Raw genomic sequence first — 21,763 nt, forward strand, 5'->3', positions numbered from 1 at the left:
TAAAGGCTGTAAAACATATATACTGTGTATTTATAATTTGGGTAGAGTATGACGGGCGGGCTCAGTTAGAGTTGGGTTCATATTTTAATGACTCAGTAATAATATATCCGTGCTCAGTTTGCTTAATGACAACACCACATTACATACTGTACATTCATGAAAGTCCTAACATCTAAGTATTGGTGTGTCTGTAAAGCCACTGGAACATTTCATCTACTGAAATGCCTTTTGTCTGCTAAAATGTTGCTGCTCACTCCAACTAAAAGCAGACATAAGGACATTAGATGTACCCATCTGTCTGCCAGGGACTTGCGAGAACAACAAAAAGAGAAGAAGCACGTAGTTCATTAAATAGGAACTGACTTTGTAATAGGTACAGGTGTCCCTACAGTATCGCTCATTGGGACTTAAAGCATCATATAACAAAGTAAAATTGGTTGTAAATGTAAACAACAGTCCTTGCATACCCACTAAAGCATACTGCACTGACCTCAGTGCACTCACATAAACACTTACTTGCTTTGTCCATTTTCTCCCTGGCTTTGTTTCCTACTTGTGTTGTCTTTAGAGATATCTTTAACTGAACTTGATTGAGGTGTTTATTTCAGCTGTCTGTGGAGTAGGCCTCCATGTAGATATCCAGCCCAGTGTAACAGAGTGAATGTGTAAAAAGCCTGCACTGTAGACTGGAATCAGACAAGAGAGCAGGATAAAGCGCCAGTGGGAGACACGAGACAGCAGCAGTATTTATTACTGTACATTTTCATTCACGCTCATACATCTTTGCTTCTTGATGTTTCAGTCCATTTTTATCTCTTTTCCTCCTTTCATCTCACCCATCTCTTGCCATTGCCTGTCCCTCACTGTTCCCTCCTCTCGCTTCCCCCATCAAATATTCTGCTCACGCACAACTGCGGCACCCTTTCTCCAGTCATCCCCATTAATCCACACCACAGACATCTTGGCCCACTGTCTCGTCTCTCTCTTAACATGCACTCAAAACTCTCAAAGTCTGGGCCATTTCAGCAGAGAGTGCCTGAGCATTTTTCACAGGCCATGAGGCCCACTGTTGAACATTCTTGTTACTGTACAGACTGGTAGTATATCACACTCTCCCTCCCTCTTAGCACCACTGATTTAGAAGGGTAAGACAGCGTAGCCTAGTCAAAGCAAAGGTCATTTCAGGATAAGCAAGACTCCAATCCTTACTCACACAACACAGTATGCAACTTGTATGTTAAGCCATGTTTAATATTTACTTCCACCACTAGAGAAAAAGCCACAAAACACGTCACAAAGCATCCTGCTTCAGCCTGCTTTCATCTCACTTAAACCATCTAAATAAACATTCCACTTAACCATTGGTTCCCTCTTCATACACTTAAATTAATGTAAATAATTGCTATATTGAAATTGTAAACTTCTAATAACTTTTGAGATGTAACATTTTGTCTTTCAACATTATTATCATCTTAATATGATGCTTTGACGGACTGTTTAAAGTATTACTAATCATACCTTGACTAATCGTACTGCACTGTTTGACAACATACCAGTAAATAGTATTAATCAAACAGAGACAAAGAACAAAGTACAACTTAACAGCTTCAGTACAACAGTTTCTTAAAGATGTTTTGCAGAAGGAGCTGAGAAAGGAGGGAGCACAATGACATAGCAGGGGTAAGGCTGTAGGAAGAAGAAAAAGATCTAATTACTGTATTAATTACTTAATTTCTATTCATCTGCAGGATCCACTGGCTTGTACTAATCACTTTAAGAATGCAGCCAAATACTCAATATTAACACATCTTCCATGACAGGAGGAAGAGTGCAAGTCTAGAAGAATGGGGATGAAGGAATATGCAGAGATTTACATGGAAATTAAAGCAATGAAGCAGCTCAACATTCACATAAAGAAAGAAAACTCTGTCGACTTTTTTTTCTTTCTTTGTGACTGTGCTTTTTTTTTTTTTTTTTTTTTGCTTAAATATCTACTTTTATCTTGCAGTGCAGAGACAAATGTGGACAGATATATTTCCAGATATTCCAGAGAATAAAAACCCTGGGTGGATCTGGAGCTTACTCCTGCCATCTTCCTCCTCAAGTGAAATTCTGCAGTAATGCTTAGAAATAGCCCACAGCACCTCATCAGCCACCCTCCTCTCTTGCCATTTCTTTCTTTCTCTCGCCCTCCGCTCCTGCCATTTAAGACCCTTATTTCCCTGCCCTCGTTCCCCTCCCTCCTCTCTCTCATTCATTCAGTTTAATTTTGAACTCTGCACTGGTAGACAGGCAAAGAGGGTAGCTCCATGGTTACCTGGCACCAGGCCATCTCATTACACTGCCAATTGATTCTGGCCTGCCGCCATGTCCGCTGCCTACCTCCCCCACACCCCACACCCTACACCACCCACCATCTCTGCACCCCAGACTGTCTGCAGAAAAGGAGATTTCAGAACACACAGGAAGGAAAGAGGCAAACAGCTTCACTTACATACATCAAACTTAGCTCGCATTCATGCACCGCTGCACGCAATAAATCCAATACTAACACACATACTGTAAATAGTACATGAAGAAATGTGCCCTATATTTAACCACTGTTATAAACCTAGCCCACATACAGTGTACAAGGCAGAGTAGCTGCAACACCAGAATTTTATTAAAAGGTTAAGATGATCAAAAAACAAGCGAAACGTTCCAGTAATAATGTCTACAATTACTATTACCTATTTATCACAACCAAGTGTCTAGAGATTAAATATAGATCCTATTAACATAAAGAATTGGAATCTTTAATTGAACTTTCCTCAAAAGAACAAAATCATCTAAATTCTAGTGGACATGAAAATGTGTTTTTCATGAACAGAGAGATGAGTAGTGAGTGAGTAGAAACCAAACTATGCTGCAGAAAAGTGTCAGTGACACCACAAATTCTGATCGTATGTTGTCATGAATATTTGAAAAATTAGTCAAACATAAAGGCAAATGTGCTTGAGAGTGTGTGAGGACACTGTCGACACGTGTAAGAAATTAGAAGACACTATTCACAATATTATTATTATTAATGCATTTATGTGTAATGAGTGCCACCGAGTGTCTGATTTGTCTTGTGTTTGGTATTTTTGATTTTCCCTTTGGATCAATAACCTGCAGTAGTTGAACTTCAATTGTTATTGGACATTTAGGGGCATTTTATGATTAGGATTTTATTTATTTTTCCAAAACCACCTTCATGAAGCCTGACCAAACCAACAAGATGAACTTACAAATTGTTAAAAACATGGACACAGTGCCTAAGATACCAATAGGTTTCTGAAGGAATGCTTTGAAGCCTGGATTTGGGTTTTTACTATTCACCACTTTGATTTTACATTTTTCCGGACTTTGCACAGAGCAACTTCTGATCCTTACCACTTCAAGTTCTGCTAAATATGAATATGATGCTTATTCAGCCTGATACTTCCATCTGTGACACATATAGTATCAATTACAAATAAATAAAGTAAATTTTCTTGAGTTGAATGTTGGCGACAACACTAACAAAATCACATCTGGACTCACAACAACTTGCACAATGGTGTGTTGACAGGCCAAGTGACTGTGAGGTATAGTTTGTTGGACAAGGAATTTTGATCCTGGTGTAAGTTCACACACAGCAACAACAAATAATGTTGTTACTGGCTTTTAAATGGCATCCGTTGTGAGGCTATATTGAGCAAATTCTAAAAGATTGAGGCATCTGCCTTTGGACTTTACATATTTTACACTGACACACATTTCATTACAGTTTTTGATCAAACATAATCCTTATTGGGTGTTCCTAATATCTAAAGTGACTGTTTGGAGTCAGGATCAATATCTAATGACTCATCTCGCCCTATGAGACTTTCAGGGCAGGTTCACTGAAAAAAACTTCATCTTACAGAGCATCTGTCTAGGTGACTCAGGCAGTTGTAGCTCGCCCCTCCTTCTGCCACTGCTGGCAGATGCTGGGGTCATGGCCTCTAGGTCACCGGGGATTTGAGAGGATCAGGATTCAAAGGGATCATAAAGCTATATGACAGTGTGTATACTGTGCTTTCAGTATCCCCATATCCAAGAGCCATTCATTCATGTTCCAGTTAAAAGTGTAGAAAGCAGATCATCCTGTTTTGTTTTTTTTTATTGTAAAGACATTACTCTAAGACCTATAGTTCCTCTGCAGTTAACAGAGTTGTCCAACAGTGACAGGTTTGATTTGTAATCGTGCTTTCAGGATATCTTAATTACTGACTGAAACAATTATCCTACGCATCCTTTGCTCATTCGCACCACCACCAGCACAGCTTTAGCCACTCAAGCAAGGATTTCATAAGCCCCACCTCCACCCCTACATCCACCTGAGGGCTCTAAGTTAAGTTCTCCCCCTTTTCACTCCCCATTCTCAATTTTGCTTAGTTTAGTGAGAGTAGGTCAGAGCCAAACTAAACTCCAAACTGTATCATTATATTAAATCCATTCCATGTGAGTCGGCTGACTGAGATATGTTAAGAATGAAGACAGAGCCACAACATGTATGGTCATAATTTACAGATTTTTCAGGTCTGTGAAGCACAACCATGCTGGGAAGATTATTTAAATATGATCTAACTTATTTTATGGTATAGGTATTCAACTATAAACAGGATATAGCACAGTATGAACTGCATGCCAAGAAAATTTTTACTAAATAAATTTACATTCTGAAAATATCCAGCTTCAATGAAACATGCACTATTTACCAAAGAGTAGGTTAAATCTAATCAGTGCAAAACATCTGCAAATCAAACTCATCAAGGCTTTCTTTGACTCATTTTAGTGGCATTGTGCACTTCATTTGAGATTTAGACTATAGATATGATTTCACAGGGTTTTACCAAACAGATACTGTACATGTACATCTACAGACAAGTACGTTGGCACATTGGCCACATTTACTGGTATTTACTTTCTAGGGAATATTGTGGGACATCTAGTGACAGAGCAGCCGAGACATACATCACTGTCACCTAGGAAAATGAATTCTACAAAGCCATCAGTCTGGGACAAATATGTCATTCAGCCACTGTCTCATTCTTACTTTCTACTGCTAACTGGGCTTCGTTTTTCTTTCTTGTACAACTTGTATAAGGGTTGTGATTTTTCTTCTCAAGCAGTTTGATCACTGAGTCCCTTGTGCACTGTTTGCAAAATAAGCCAAACCAGCCATATGCCTGTGTTTCCAAAAACTTAAATAAATATAATATAACATAAATATACCACCTCATACCAATAAACCTAACTTTTAGGATGTAAACATACTGTTGGATTGGTGGAGAAAGAGCACAGAGGGAAGCTGCAACATGTACTGTAACAGGAGACTGTAAATCTTAATTTGTGCCAGTGTGGTGACCTTGGTGAAATAGTTTCTTTTTTTTGCCTGCACCAGTTTGGTAATTTCATGGCTCACAGAGACATTACTTGTGCGGAAATGGAAGGTGAAACTCCACTAGAAAGGAATTTTAACAAATTGGGTGCACTTCAGTGCATTTCAGTATAAAATACGACGCCTGTGCCTCCACTTCTTTAGACCAGGTCCTCCTGCAAGCACCCGCATTATCCTCTGCTTCCATGGTTTTAGCTGGCAAAGATTCAGACTGACCATTCTCAAGTCACATTCTGAATATTGAATGGTGAACATGGTACCTTATCAATTTTACACAAATTCTGAAAAAAAATGTATTTGATTTATATAGACAATACAGGGAACCATCAATAATTAAATATGCTAAGTATATGGAATCAGTCGTAATCTAACTATTTATATTGCTACATAAATCATTAGTTTAACTTCAAAAGGGACATCATTTGTCTTCTGTCCATTTCTTGGCTGCTGCACAATCTTGCCTATTGACTCTTCACCTTCAGGACAAAGTCATCAATTTCATCCACCCTCCCATCCATCCATCTCCAAACAGACAGGTGCCCCATATTAAGAAGAACAGTATCTACAGTGAGAGGGATAGGAGGACTAAGTTCTAAATGAGTTAAGTTAGAAATGTATCTGAATGAAAAGTGCCACTATTTGCTTAAATACATGCCTCAAAAACATTTAAGACATTTCTGAAATAGAGTATTTCTCATTAGTCCACCATTTCCTCTGTTAATTGTTCTTGCTCCTTTGCAAATTGAACTTCATATGTCAATTTATCTGCTAACCCTGAGTGCAAAACTTAAAACAAAAGCCAGCCTACCTACCCAGTCAAGCACCAGGGCCTAATAACAATACAAAATCTTTAATGGTCAACATGAAGATTTTCACTAAGTATCACTAATATTTTTTAATTAGACAGAGCTTTCAGAATTATTTACTTCACTAAATTCTCTCAAACTATGCAAAAAGAAAATACCCTGCAAAGGTAAAATTATTATAAATACTACCAAAATCTCCAAAGCTGTACATCCACATATCCCAGATAATGACATGAAATGCTAATCTTTAGGATATGAATCTTTCTTATATTAGTCTATTACTTTTTAAATGCTTCCTGTCTATTGCTGTACACAGGCTGAGAAGCTGTGACATATACAGTATTGTAAAATTCTACATGTACATGCACTGTGTATGTCCATATGCATTTTAATAGATAACACTGATATTGCTGTTCATGATAACTGTGGTATGACACCCTGGAGTTCATCAATAAAGAAAAGCTGGTATAGAGATTTTCCAGTGTGAGTCTGTCTCTTTGAAAACTAAGGGTTAGAGATGGGCCTCCCCACTTTGGGGCCCCTTTCCTGTACATGCACACGGGTTGTTTAAGGACACAGTGAACCAGGCTACCCGATCTAGGGAAGGGGCCAGGCAGGGGGAACAGTGACGGGACGGCCAAGTGGAAGAAATTCTCATGGAATCCTAAGAGCTCAAGCTGCTGGCTTAATGCTAGAGGGAGTAGAGAGCGCTGGAAGAGAGAGACATGATTGGCTGATGTAAAAAGAGAAGGAGGAGCCTGTTCCCCAGGAGGAGAGTAGGATAGATTCATGGACTCTGCCAGCAGTAAGGAGGAAAAAGAATAAAGGTCGTGGGGGGTGGGGATGCACAAGTGTATTCAAACATGACTTTTTTTTCTTATTGTTAAGTTACAGTACAGATGAGCAGCACTACAAAAAATCTCTATTATAACCCTTAGGTCCAAAAGACAAGCTCTTAATAAACAAGTGTCATTACTGAGGATTTTCAAACAAACCTCCAGATTCTGGATCAAAGCAGAGCTGGTTTGGGTTCTCCAGTTATACATGACAACTCATCACACCTGCATTCTTAGAGGAATGGGAGCTGCAACACAGACCTTCTCTTATTGCCCTCTCCCAACCCTTCTCCATTTTCTTCTCCCCTTGTTACCTTGTCTCCCCCTCTCCTGCGTTCCTTTCCTTCTGTTGCTCCCCTTTCTGTGTGAGTGTGTCTGGGTCCTGCTGGAGAGGCTTTGTCTGTGAACACTGGAGCCCGGACCGGCCCACGGGGGCCAGATCCATGAATACCCACACTGTGAGAGCCGCTCTTTCACTTCACACCACTTTCTCTACTGGAATGCCTGAGCAGTGAGGTAAGAAACACAGGCGCGCACAGTCACGTGCACACACAGACACACACACGCACACACAAGCATACAGTACGAGTGCACACACATTTTCTCACTTTTTTTGCCTTACACACACATCCACCACACTTTACACACAAACTGAGTGAGTCATGCAGTGATGAAAAGCCAGTGTTTTGTGTGTGAACCCTCTCACCCTGGACTCACATCCTGAGAGCCTTTCTCCTCCATCAGTCCCTGCCAGGCTCTCCCTCTAATTAAAGACCACTGGGTCCAATAGCATTGGCCCAGCTTCCCCCAGACCATGCCCCTTCCCCAGCTCATAGAGGTCCTGAGCAGAGTAGAGTCTGTGTGGAATGTGAATGACTGTGGTGATTAACAACTTCTCAGGGTTTCTAATTCCCCAGTTAATGGTGTGCTTGGCCGCAAGACCCATGCCAGCCTCACAGAGACTCTGGCCTAATAGATAGACTTAAGCTGACAAGGGGATGGTCTACAAAAGCATCTCAAAAGACATTTAAATTGTTTGATCTGTTTGTTTGTTTTTAAATGAACAATATTATTGTGTAGAATGATCAAATCTTATCTAGGGAAATAAGAACATTTGAGCAAAATTTGACATGCTTTTCCAATTGATTAGGCCGAATGTTGTTCGTTTAGTGACGTTTGGCCTACACCTGTATACCTGTATCTAATAAACACACTGGAGGAGGGGTTCTGCAGGTAATATGTGATATCTAGTTGCACAAAACTTTGTGTACTGCCTGCTCATTTAGTTATTGAAGCACGAGAAAGTTATTTTGTTTTTTTGTTTTAAAGTTGCAGGTCATTCAAAAGACCGCGCTGTTTGCTCCATTTGGATGCAATTATTGCTGCAGGACCTCAGCAGGCAAAGCAGTCAACAAGCCAAGCATGTGAGGGAGAGGCCATTCCATCTGGGTGCAAAGTATGCTTCAACTGTGATTGAATTTGGATTGGTGGGTTCAACTACTATTTCGGGGGCATATTTTTCCATGAGTTGATTTGCATAAACATCTTAGTGAATCATGTAGAAAGTTTGTGCAACTGAGCAGCAAAAAATTGACAAGCTGGTAATGTTTAAATGTAAGTAAGAGATAACAACATGATTATATTCAACACCGTAATTATCTACTGTCGTTCCTAATATTATGTAATTGCATCAAATCATACTGTTAAAGTAAAAATTATTTTTAAAAAATCATGTGAAACACAAAAAAGTCCAAGCAGCAACCGCCACTGTTAAGCAGTGAGGCCACGGTAGAACAGCATCAAGTGGCAATGTTTTCAAAGCTGGTCCAAGAAAGCTCAGACGGCCACAACGGATCCACAGGAACTTGCTCCACAAATATATGGTTAATTACACAATCAGACACTTTCCCAGATACAATATACAGCATTATAGGAAACCCCCAAAGGAAGGGTGAGGTTATATTTTCCTAATGCAGAGCTGTTGCGCTGTCACACACATTAAAAATGATTTCCTAATTTTAATGATGATTACTGGAAACCAAGCAATCCTGGAAAAAAAAAAAACCTGACCAGGGGATCCCTTGTTTAAGAATGTCTTTGTTTGACTGACAGGCCTCTCAGCCTCTCACAGTAAGTCATGATAGTTTACACTTGCTTTTCACAGCAGACTACCTCCCCTTTGCCCAAATTTGGATTGGCAAACCCAAACCCAGGCTTGAAAACCTCCCTTCAGAAACATGTGGGTGATGTCACAGACACTGTATCCTTGTAGTGTCTACAGTCTGTGGTCACACCCTTCACCTCTAACAAGTTCTTCTTTTTCATTTTGGACATCACTCTATGGAAGTCATTCTAAGAAACAACTTGTGGAGCACTTTGGTTTGGAAAATGCCAAACATTACACAGACATTACCAGACTGTTACACATGTCTGCTGTGGAGGAGGAGTAGGACAGCCAATCAGTTGAATCTATGAGATGGCAGTAATTAGTCTGAAAGAATGAGTCGCAGTCAGTGATGGAAAACAAGTGGCAATTAATGTTTGCAACAAGCTTTTCTCAGGCAATAACAGCTCATTGACTTGAGCTACCATACCTGCATCATAAAAACTGTCAGTAACAAGCTCACTAGCAATGTCGATTTGATTTAGTTATTGATTCTAAAAATTCACATTTGTCTGAGCTTCTGATTCTTGAGGTGCAGTAAAGGCCATTATCACTTAAACCCATCACCAAGGAGATGTAGCGACTGAAGCCGACAAGAGGAGGATCATCAGGGTTTGACATAATTTAGACTGAGGACAAGGGGCTGCACGCGTTATTACTGCGGTCATATTTTGTTCTGTTTTGTTTGTCGGTGTAATTGAATAGGCGTGACCTGTGACGGGTGTCCCTAACTGTGTGTGTGTGTGACCTTGTATGCAAATAGTTGTGCTAACAGACCATAAATACTATTGGTCAACTTGATGACGGCTTCCACAGGTGATTTCTCCTCCCAGATGGGAACCAACTTTATAAAAGCCCAAATGGCGTCAGTGCAACACTCATTTCCCTCTGCCTCCAACCAGCAGCAACTTGTTCCTGTTCCCTCTGTGATTTGTAAGCTATACTCTCTTCCATGCTGATGCCTTTGTCCTCATGAAGTTGGAGTGGGCTGCCAGTTTTGTTAATATAGTTTTCTGTTTTGTTTTTTTGTTTTTGTTTTTTTTTTTATTTGGCAAAGTTAGGTTGATGTCTTTTGTTTTCTTTGATTTTGTGATGTTTGCTTTCATTAATTTGCTTTGTTTGAATTTGTCGATTTGTTTTGTTTGTTGTGTTGGCGCTGACCACCCTGAAGCCAATCATAGCTCCATCTTTTTTTTCACCACAATATAAATAAATACAATATATTCTGTAATCTGTCCCTGTGGTTGTCTGGGACCTTGGGGAAGATTGGTCTATTTCATACTGCAGCTCAGGCACCTCGAGACATGGCATAACATGGGCTGGGGCCTCCTTCATCTTTTCTCACTGTGATCCATGGTAAGTTTGGTAGCTAGTTGGTTTTTTTCCACCGAGTTTCAGCATGTTTCTGTAAAAACAAAGCCTTGACAGAATGGGGAAAAGGAAAGTCTAGTCTTGAATGTCCTCTTAAATAAATACAAGTTACAAATGAACTACAACGAATGCTCCCTTATTAATGAACTATTAAGTCTCTACCATACTATAATCTTCATTCATGCCCCTCAGATGTAATCTTCTGCAAGTCTCTGCTCAAGCTTTACGTTTTCAACAACAAATTATACTTTTATCGAGCTTTAATTAAACAGAAAAAAATATATTACAGTTCATTTATTACAGTTACATATGTATATATATATATATATATATATATATATATATATATATATATATATATATATATATATATACTACAAATTCCTCTTAATCCTCTGGGAATAATTTCCTTTGTATTCATGTATTCAATCATAGTTACACTACCAAAAGAGCACAATTAGTGTCACTGTCCTCTTCCTCAACTGTGGGTCAGTAGTTCAGAAGAATGACTCAACACTGTCTGTGTCTCTCTATTGAATAAATCCTTTTGTTTCAAAAGTAATAAATCAAACAACTTTGCTGGGTGTGTCTTTCCAATACCAATAGGGATATGAATCAGAACAGTGGAAATCCATTATGAACAACCAAAAAGTTCCTGCAATCAAGTAACTGGAGTGAGTGTGTGTTTATGGCACTAGGGTGTGTAGACACCACTGTGGTTTCCTGCACTATTGTGTCTGTGTTTTGTGATGACTCAGTTGCACTTTCACTTGCGGTAAGAACATGAATCAAACTAGTCATTCCACCACCAAAACTCAGCTTGAATCATACCCTCGACCACACACTCACACTCACACACACACACACACACACACACACACACACACACACACACAGACACACACACACACACACACACACACACACAATCTGGAATAAGGAAGAATATATGTCTTTCACATAGTCTTGTGCAGTGGTGGAGGGAATGAGGCAGCGATCCACCCAAGTCTACAATCTACTGTATCTCCATAGCCTTTCCAGTACTCACACACACACACAATACGTAGTGAGTCATGAATTGAGGCTGTGAGGCTGTGAGGCTGTGAGGGAGGGAGGGACGGACAGATACAGGCAGTGGGTCAGTCTCTCTCTTGTGTAGCTCCAACAGAGGTTGCACCTGACAGTCACATTCCTAATTCCCTCCTTATGCATGGACCCGTATGACTGTCATCACACTCAGCCTCAGAGCAAGGAGTATTTAAAAAGAAAAAGAAAAAAATCAACGTGAAACAAAAATCAAGAATCATCATTTTCATAATATACATGAAACAACTTATTAGTTTTTTAAAAATTCACCTATAATTCAGATTTTAAGACCAGAAAAATACAAAATTTAAGCTACATCATATTAAATCAAAACAGATCAATTGAATTACAATTGAAGATTATTATAGGAGCCAATATCCATTTTAAAATCTAAATACAGACATCATTTTGATGGATCTTCCAGTTTCAGTTAGTCTTGTACCAGACATCTGCATTGAAGACCATATCTCCAACCATTTCACTGATTCAAATAGTGCAGTGAAAGGTAATGCCACTTCATCCTGATTATCAGGCAGATTTTCTCATGTTTCAGTTTAACTTTGGTGAGAGAGAATATGTGGTTGGTTTCTTTGTTTTTTAGGACTTCGTGAGTTGAGGTGTTGAGAAGAGAATTAAGAGACATTCCTATCATGCCCAGTAAAACAAAACAAAAAAAAATCTCAGGTATGTGGCTGCAGTCCCAGCAGTGGTTAGAACAGCACTTACAAAAGAACAATAACCTAAAATTAATGGAAGAAAGCACAGCATCGTGATGTAAACAACCACTGTGCAGAAGAGACAGGGTGGTATTATTCTACTGTAAAAGTACAGAAATATGTTTTGTTATTGTTGTTAAATGCATAAAATGCATGTGACTATATATTAAATAATTTTTTTTACTGTAATATAACCGTAATATATTAAGGCAATGGTTAAGAACCAGTTAAATATGTAATATAATTGTAATGTAAAAACTTATTATTAAGTTTTACCAAAAATATATATTTTTTTATTAATTCTTTGTGCAACTACAGTACATATAAAAATAGGAGTTAAAATAACGGCTTATTCAAAGCATCAAAGCTTAATTTTAGAACCTTCCATTGAGAGCAAATCATATAAGCTCTATGAAAGACTTGTGCAAACATACAGAATAGTTCAAATGATGAATAGTCTGAATGATGAATTCCTGTTGCTTGGCAAAACAGATATGACAATATTTACAGTGAGATATGGACTTCTCTATAATGTCAAACAATCAGTCTGTCTTTTTGCCATAATTTGAGTAGCAGACTATGGGGACTGCAGAAATTATGTTATATTCAGCTTTGCCTTGGCAGTAGAAAGCCCAAACATAATGCAGGTGAGGAGTAATTCCAGTAGCACCAACAGATTTACTCTTCATTTTAACTTCTTCAAACACAAATAGGTGGATTATTTGTCAAGTTATATTACAAATACACACTAAATCCAGTGAATTGGACCCTACCTAAAAGAAATTGGCTTCCCTGGATTTAAAGCAAACTCAGTGAACAGATTGTTGAGAAGTTGAGAAAATGTAATCCTTTATCCAAGTGGCTACTTCTGTGCTGAACTGAAGAAGGATTTTTCATAAAGGACTCTTTTTAAAGATTAAAAGGTGCTTAAGATGCTAGACATCATCATCATTTTACAATAAACATTAGAGAGCTCTTAGAGGGAACATATCTGCTAAATTTGCACATTTTTTAATTTCAATTAGATGAAATGTTTAGAAATGTTTAATACGTTTGAGGCTCAATTTCAAAATAAACATTGTTACTGTATACTTCAGAAGTCATTAACTGAACTGCTTACTATAATGATTGTGGAGGTAAAGACAGCACTCTATGGTAAAACACTGAGTAGCTTTAGAAATTCTTTTTTTCCTCACTAATGTGGATATTTCTTTGGTAGCCCCCAAAAGCTCAGGAATCTACTGAGATCATCTACTCTATCTTTGTAGGAAGTATTTGTCCTGTGTTGTTTATGAGTTACTCCATTTACAAGACTACATCTACTCACATACAGACATCGTGTTGGTGAAACATAAACTTGTATCCACCTGGTTTTCATGATGTCAACACCATGATGGAGCGTAGATAAACATCACTCAAACACAACCAACAACAAGCACTGCAGGTAAAACCTGCAGACATTCACCACTCATTAGTTTTCTCCCCTAATTCACCCATTAAACACAGAAATAACGCCACCAAGGGAACAGTGACGGTGCAGTAAAGTGTGCACTGATAGAGAGGTCCTGTGTCGGCTGACCACTGCTGTCTGGCATGCATCTGCAGCCATTAAGATCGTACTGCCACACTGTGTCAGACAAGGTAATAGGCTGTTTTTCTGCTGTGACTTACTTGACAGACACTGAAGGTGACAAGCCAAATCCTGGGGATTGATTCTTTAAGAACTGACAGAGGCAATACAGTACAGTACAGTACACAACAAGGAAGGTGGCGAGTACACGTACCTAATGGGGTATATGGAGGTTTATGGCTACTCCTCCTCTCCTGTCACATTGATCTTGCATAAGTCAGTGGCTGTGACCCACACTTATTAAGCCAGACAATTATATGATCCTGTTTCAGATCAAGGTGAGATGAGGGGCAATCCAAAGTTGAAATTCAAAAAAGGTGGTGTTCAGACAGAGACCAAACATCCCCTCTCATATTTGTCTTCCTTTGTATTTTCTTAACAGTGAACAGATGAATACCTAATTTCAGGGAAACATGGTCAGCTGTCCCATTAGCCATTGTTTCCAAGAGTAATCTATTATCATAGATGATAATTATTCATATCATTCATATAATTATTCAGTTATTTGATCTAATAATTGATAAACTGCTTGAGTTGTGTTATTACTTTGTAATTTTGTCATCTCAGTTGAACACTGTGACTTGCAAAATGTGCGAAAATACAGCATAGCAAAGATGCTCCCTTTGAATAAATTCTCACTGTATTTACTCTTTTCTTTTTCTTTTTTTTTTTCTTTTTTTTTTTTTTTTTTTTTTACTACTGCTGCTTTCTTTGCTGCAGTGCTCTGTGATTGGTTGAATACATGTGTCAAGTCACTTCAATGCTGTCTGGATCAGGAGCATTATTGGCTGGTGCTCCAATCTCACTCCACCCTTGCCAACCACCCACCTCCTCAAGCCATGGCGTAGATGAGTGGGCAAGCAGATGTGTGCATCAGGTGGGGCTGCACTACTAGGGAGGTAGAGAAGGAGGCACTCGGGGCCACCCAAGGTAACAGAGCACCGGCATGGGGACAGTGAAGCAACTGGATGCTTTTCACTGCCCATTTACCCAGAGTGAAAAATTCTAAAGGGAAAAATATTTTAAGGAAAAATGATTGATAAAAAAGATGTTTGTTTGGGCTTGCTTAGAGGGCTATGTGCTTCATGATGATGACAGACTAGAGGTTGCACCACTCCGTAGTACGACAAGAAACATGTTCATTTTAATCTACAACCCACTTTTTTCAGATAAGACAGAGTCATGAGCTCTATCAAGTCTCAATCAACCGTCGTCCGAAGCGCACTTCAGAGCAGCCCATCAAAGCTCAACAACATTAGTGAACCTGGCTGGCATCACACATGCACCTCACAGTGACACTGTGGTAAACTACAATTACTGCCCTGCATTGTATGTTTACATCCATGCAGTTTGCACCCATGTTCGTTCAGACTTATATAATATATGTAGTAATGACTTTGAAAGAACATGATAGAAAAGTGGCAATCACTAAGATTTCAGTCCTGGTTGATTTGGTGACACCTGTAGTTAGTGGTCGGGGGCAGGGCACAGTGAAAGGAGCTGGTTACCAGGCTGGGTTAGAGGTGTGCAGCTCTTCATCTAACAGCTCACTGCAGCTGCTCCTTCTTGTTCCAACACTCCCTGAAATATTTCAAACTGATCCGCTGTCAAACAATGCCGAACATCACCATCGTCTGGTTTTGTAGTTGTATTTTTGATGAATGATAGTGGTAAGAGCTGAGCTCACTGATCAACACATTGCATTTCCTGTGATTTCTTGATTAGAAAAGCCTACTTTTATTTTGCCAATTAAATGCTTTTAATGTGAAGCTGCAGCAGTAGGAAATATTTGGTTTGCATTAGAAGCAACTTAATAAAGCATTTTGTCTGGGAATGCCGCCACAGACGCCCAGTTCATAATACTGAAAATATATAAATATTGCGATACATTGTTTTACCTAATTGTACGATAGACAGTGACTTTACAGACATTTATTTATCTTCAAGATTGCCACTTTCATACAATATATCAATATGTATAATACAATGACATAACAGTGAAGTTGCCCTTTGACCTTTTATATGAAATGTCATAATTTTGTTATTTTATCATATTAGATATTTGTGTTAAATTCTGTCATAATTAGTATAATTCTCGTTTTGTGAGGTCACAGTGACCTTGACCTCAGTTTATCCTTGAGTCCACGTGAATGTCCTCTTCCTGCTAAACATTTCTAATTTATTGCATTCACGAGAATGGGAGGGATGTGAGGTCACAGTGACCTTGACCTGTGACTTTTGACCACCAAAAGCTAGTGAGTTACTCTTTGAGTCCAAGTGAACATTTGTGCTAAATTTGAGGAAATTCCATCATGGTGATCTGGAGATATTAAATTCATGAGAATGGGATAGACAACCCGAAAATATGAAGCCTCTGGCCACGGCTGTCACCAGTGTAAAGGCATAAAAAAACATTTTTTTTTTTATTTAGGTCACGCTAGTGCTATGAGTCACTTCATGTGGTCTTTTGCCATAAACCACGGACATAAACAGCAGCAACACCAACCAGACAAAACAAAAACAGAGACATGCACAGCGTACTACTAAGGTGAAGTGGCCATCAACAATCTGTCGCTTCGTCACATCACACCAAACTTGGCAGATAGGAATGGTGAAATAGGAGTGGAGGTTTTTTCCAACATCGTTGGTGCTCATATTGTACTGTGTGTGGAGCACACAGCAGTGGGTGTGACTTCCACCTGCAGGCCAGCCCAGGAAGTGAGGCTAAGTAAAGACTCAACTTACCAGTGGGAACATGGTTGCTTCTTTCCATCCATTACAGAGCTTCACACAGCCACCTAAGGAAGAGAAAACAATGATGAAAAGATCATATGTAGAACTAGTTGCTGTCCAAATCATCAGACACTGGCTAGTACCAAAGCTGTGATGTCTGACTTGTTTTCATGCTGGTGCTCCACGTACTTCAGTGCTGATATGGAGTCTAACGTTTTGATCAGAGCAAGAGTGGCTGTTTTGTAGAATGAGGTCAGGATTTGGCTCGGAGTGTTATGTAACCTGGTATATGGGCCAGAATAATAGTATTACATATGCAATTGCAGTTCAAATGAGAGTCACAGTGGTAAAAGGCAGGCTGATGCAGACTGCGGCAGTGTCTGTGTTTTCAGGCTGTGGCTCTGTGCTCATAACAGACAGACATGCCCCAGAGAATAGTCTAAGTCTTTTCTTCTTGCCTCGTTTCATTTCTCTTCTTCCCCATCAGTTTGTGCTCTCCCCTTTTGTCGCCCACCCTCTGCTGTTCTTCTTCTTACGTTTTCTTTTCTCAAATTCCCTGATGTCGCCATTGCCACACTTTAATGTTTCTACTTCCCCATTTAGTCTCACTCTGACAAACTGGCAGGCAACCAGCCAGACAGATAGAAAGAGAGAGAGACAGATAAATCTGCCAGATGGACAGATAGACAGATAAATACATAGATAGTCTCTGTTCATCTCTGTATCAAGGATCTCATTAGGGTCTTGTCAATCTGTCATTGCCACTTCTGTTTTTTTCTTTCTTGCTCTAGAAGGGTGGGATATCCGCATTGGTTGCTATGGCACCAGACAGTTCCTCGTTTCCTCAGACAACGGCTAACTGCGATTGTGTGTCTATGTGTGTGTGCATGCATGTCGGTGCACGTGCACGTGTGTGTGTGTGTGTGTGCCTCCACATGTCTAATTGTGTGCACAACCAATGCAAATATGTGTAAGGCCCCTTGTGTTTAATGTGATGAGGTGCAGCAAGGTGATAATCATCAGTGCAGTGTCTGGTTTACTGTGCCTTTACCGCAATCAATGACAAAATCCACTTAAGATTCATAATCCATGACAGCTAAGCAGCTGCACCTCAACTTCATGCTATGTTTCAAATAGGTCTTCCATCTGATGACTTAGTTGATTTATGCATGAGATGTGAATGGGGTTACAGCTGGCATGCCACTCTGAGAAGCAGACTGCATTTCCATCAGTCGTCGATTTCAAAGTCTCTGCTGTGCCTCTGCTCTTTTTCTATACTTTGTGAAGTGTGAATCTGCGTGACATCAGAAACTCACATCTGAGGGCATCTTTCATTGTTGACCTGCCCTCCCTCCTCTGTTTGCACTCCAGCAGAGGGCAGTGTCTGCTTGACACTATACTATGCCTTCCCCAAACTAAATCCACAACATTTTAAGCTGTGAAAGAGCTTTTTGAAATAAATAATTAAATAAATAAAACCATGCCTTTCTTGGTTAGAAAAAAAAGTGCTTAAAAATGTGTGTGCTTTTATTTTTCACCCACAATCAAGCTCAGTACCACAGCATGTCAAGAGTTTAGCAAATATCAAATACTGACTGGCAAGAGAAAATAAAGAGTAAAAGGAGCCTCTTAGTGCCAGGCACAAGTTTATTCACAATGGACTGAAATTATGTGTTTTCACTGAAAAATGTCTAAAGCTCATAAAATATTTCCAAAAACAATACATATCATTCTTTACTCAACAAGATGAAATGAATGTAGAAGGGCTAATTAAATTGACTTGCTAGAGATCCTTCAAACAAAGAAAACTTGAAACTGTTGAAACTACAAGACCTTGCGGCTCTGACAGCTGGGGTGGTAAAGAAAAGGAGCACGTGAGCACTTGTCCGTGTGTGTCTGTGTGTGTGTTCATGTTTGCATGCGTGTGTATGTGAGGAGGCTGTGGTGCTGGGTGAAAGAGGTGTGTTTTTTTCCACCCTGAGGGGCCTCAGGCTGGGGTAGGGCAAGGCGGAGCTTCGGGGAGGCGCAGCATGGGGCGGGCTGTTTCAGCTGAACTCAGTGCACTGTAACAGCACTCGGGGCAGGAGGTCACAGAGTCCAGCATTCCTCTAGAGCGCTGTCTGTTTACATGACTGCCGCTGGGCTGGGGGGAGGTGGCAGCTCTGCATAACTACACCATCAGATAACACGAATTGCTTGCATTTATGTTCATCATCTACCAGGGCGATAAGGATCCTTTATTCATTGTTTCAAATGTTTAAAACTGTTCAGGGCTTTCACTTCATTTAACCCGTGTATTTTTACTGTACATAAATCACAATGGCTTCAGAGTAGAGTTGGCCAAAGTAACAGAATCTGCATATCATCAGTCAACATTTGTTTATCCGGTGATAAAGGCATAGTGATATTCTGTAACTGTTCCTCCTTTCTCCTTTGTGTTTTACATGCACAGAGATACTGAGAAAACCCCTAAGATATGACTGTATGAACTCAGTACAACCTACACATGGCTCGCAGTACCTGAAATACATCCCTAACAAATGGCTCAACTTTCAGCTGCACCTGTCAATTGTCAATTTGTGCACTGGAAGACAACACTATTACTGCAATAAGCCAAATATAATTTTTACAAGCCATTCTGATATTTTACATTTTTCTGTAAAAATGCTATGAAAGCTGCACAATACAAAGCATAAAAAAATATGTTTCACACTTAGCCAAAATAAACCAGAGTAGAGATAGGATTATCTGGGGTGGGCTAGACTAAAAAGGACCAGTTCAACCTCCTCTAAACTGGCCAATTTTATCAGGTTATTTATGCAGGAATAGCTTGGACATGGCTGGGCTGAGATGCTGCTCGCCTCTCTGCTGGGCTAATCTGGGCTGAACTTTGACTGTACCTCCTCTGTGCTGCTGCTTTCACATCCCAGATCCTACAAGCCAGCTGGTCAGCTCCAGGGGAGCACAACAGAGATGGGGAGTGACACCCAAGCCCTAGAGAGACAGTGCTCTGACTGTACTGTGGACTAGGGAGGGGGTTATGGCTGTCAAAGGCTCCATTGTTTGACAGGCCAGCATGGTTTCACGTGCAGCGCATGATTCTCGCTGCGGGTCTGAACTCTAGCCCAGTCTGACCTAAACTGTCCAGGAGGATGTAGCTGTGGCCTCCCTGAGAAAGTTAAAGTGTAACCATGTCCGTGTTTTCTCAGGAAAGTGTGTTTATCTAGAGGACCAACACGGAGGCCCTTTTGTTTAACTATGTAGTGAGGCTCGCCCTAAAAGTAAAGCTCGCTGAAACACACAGGAACCAGGTGGCCCTTCTCCGTTCAATTTACTGCTATTTAGGTGGAGCGTGAATGAGCGTGTGTGTGCTCAAATATATTTGTTTACATGTGTTGGGGAAAAGCAAAATGCAGAAATACGGACAATTACACATTAAACAAATCTGTAAGATATACAATGAAACCTAAACTGAGATTTTTGATTCAGCTCCGTGAAAATAGCACACTGTGAAAAGTGCACACACACAGATTCAGAACACAAGAGGCACATATCTTCTGTGGAGTGTTTAACAGCTGCAGGCAATTAAATGCAAATAGTGCAAAGTAAATTATCAGGTACAACATCACATTCTTAAAGGGATATTCTAGTATTTTTCAACCTGTGTCTTGTTCTCATAATTATGGCCATTCTGACACAGCTCTGACAAAACAAAACTAAACTATGGTGTAAGTGGACTATTACAAGGATGGTCATTTAAATTTAATGGTCAGCCATATTTATACACAGACGAGGAGCCTCATTAAAATTAAAGAGGAGAGATGAAGAATGGAGGCAGGGGGAGAAAGGCAGCAACATGACATAATTGTGCTAAATGCTTATGTCAGCATGTTTACATGCTAACTTTGATGATGCTGATGTTTAGCAAGAGTAATGCTTACCGTGTTTGTAATCTTACCTTAAAGAGTGACAATTTTATAGTGTTACTCTTACTGCACAAGTTATTTCCCTTTTTTCAAAAATTCTGTCCATGTGAAACCTCCCAAAACTCAGAGAAAAATGTATTATGTACCCAAGGACACTTGCATGTCAACAAGCTCTGAACCATCATAGCTATGAGAGAAAGTGGAGAGCTTAGATAACTCAAATGAATGTCACTCCTTTCTCAGCCGGTAAAAAAGAAAGCTTTGGTTCATTAAACGCAAGCTGTTATGGGCTGGTATAGATGTTAAAATGAGAGTTGAAAATTATGAACTTACAATTCTATAAATTCTAGGTGACCATCAGACAATATATTTGGGCATCAAAACACCTGAAAGCCACTGAAATGTGTAGTGGTATACAATGCAGTATAGATATGTGCATTTTCTTTTTGTAATTTGTGAGGGAGTAGGGCTCAAGCTTAATCAGGGTGTTAGGTTCCTCTTTAACATGTTAGCATGCTAACATTTGCTAATTAGCTCTAAACACATAGTAAACCTGAGGCTGAGGCTTGAGATGATGATTGCACTAGATGAAAAGTTAAGTCTGTATCCATTTACCAAATTTCAACAAAAATTTGTCAAGATCTATCACAAAAAAACAAAAATGTGGTGACCATGGTGGCACTAGAGGAAAGGGCCGGAAATCACCAAAGTCATTAGGATTTATACCACGGGCATCATCAGTGTTTGTACAAAAAATTCATGCTGATCCATCAAACACATGTTGAGAGTCTGGACCAAATAGGTGGCCGCACAGATCCACACTTCTAGCATTGCTAAAAACTCATCTGCAAATATTTCTTCTGTTAGCTTGATGCTGTGCGGGCTTCACTCGTCAATACAACTGCAAACAATACCACTGCTAAAAAAAAAAAAACCTGTCAGTGGCTTGTTAGCTACAGTTCCCAGCACATATTTGTTTACTTTGTTTCTCAGTGCCTGGTATGTGAGGGAAGAGAACATGAGCATGTCAGCAGAAAGGAAAATTATGT

The 21,763-nt window shown here is 39.7% G+C and overlaps 1 protein-coding gene across 7 annotated transcripts in view; it reads right to left on the minus strand.

Moving 5' to 3' along the window:
* The window catches only part of snx19a (sorting nexin 19a), a 97,730-nt gene that overhangs the window by 54,856 nt on the left and 21,111 nt on the right, over positions 1–21,763 (minus strand). For all 7 annotated transcript variants that reach the window (XM_071461296.1, XM_071461294.1, XM_071461293.1 and 4 more), the window contains one exon: positions 16,801–16,853. The gene's annotated coding sequence lies outside the window, so the exon portion shown is untranslated. The remainder of the gene's footprint in view (positions 1–16,800; positions 16,854–21,763) is intronic.

The sequence above is a fragment of the Trachinotus anak genome, unplaced genomic scaffold (genome assembly GCF_046630095.1).
Source record: "Trachinotus anak isolate AG129_WGS33_773 ecotype Australia unplaced genomic scaffold, CSIRO_AGI_Tana_v1 ptg000024l, whole genome shotgun sequence".
NCBI lineage: Eukaryota > Metazoa > Chordata > Actinopteri > Carangiformes > Carangidae > Trachinotus > Trachinotus anak.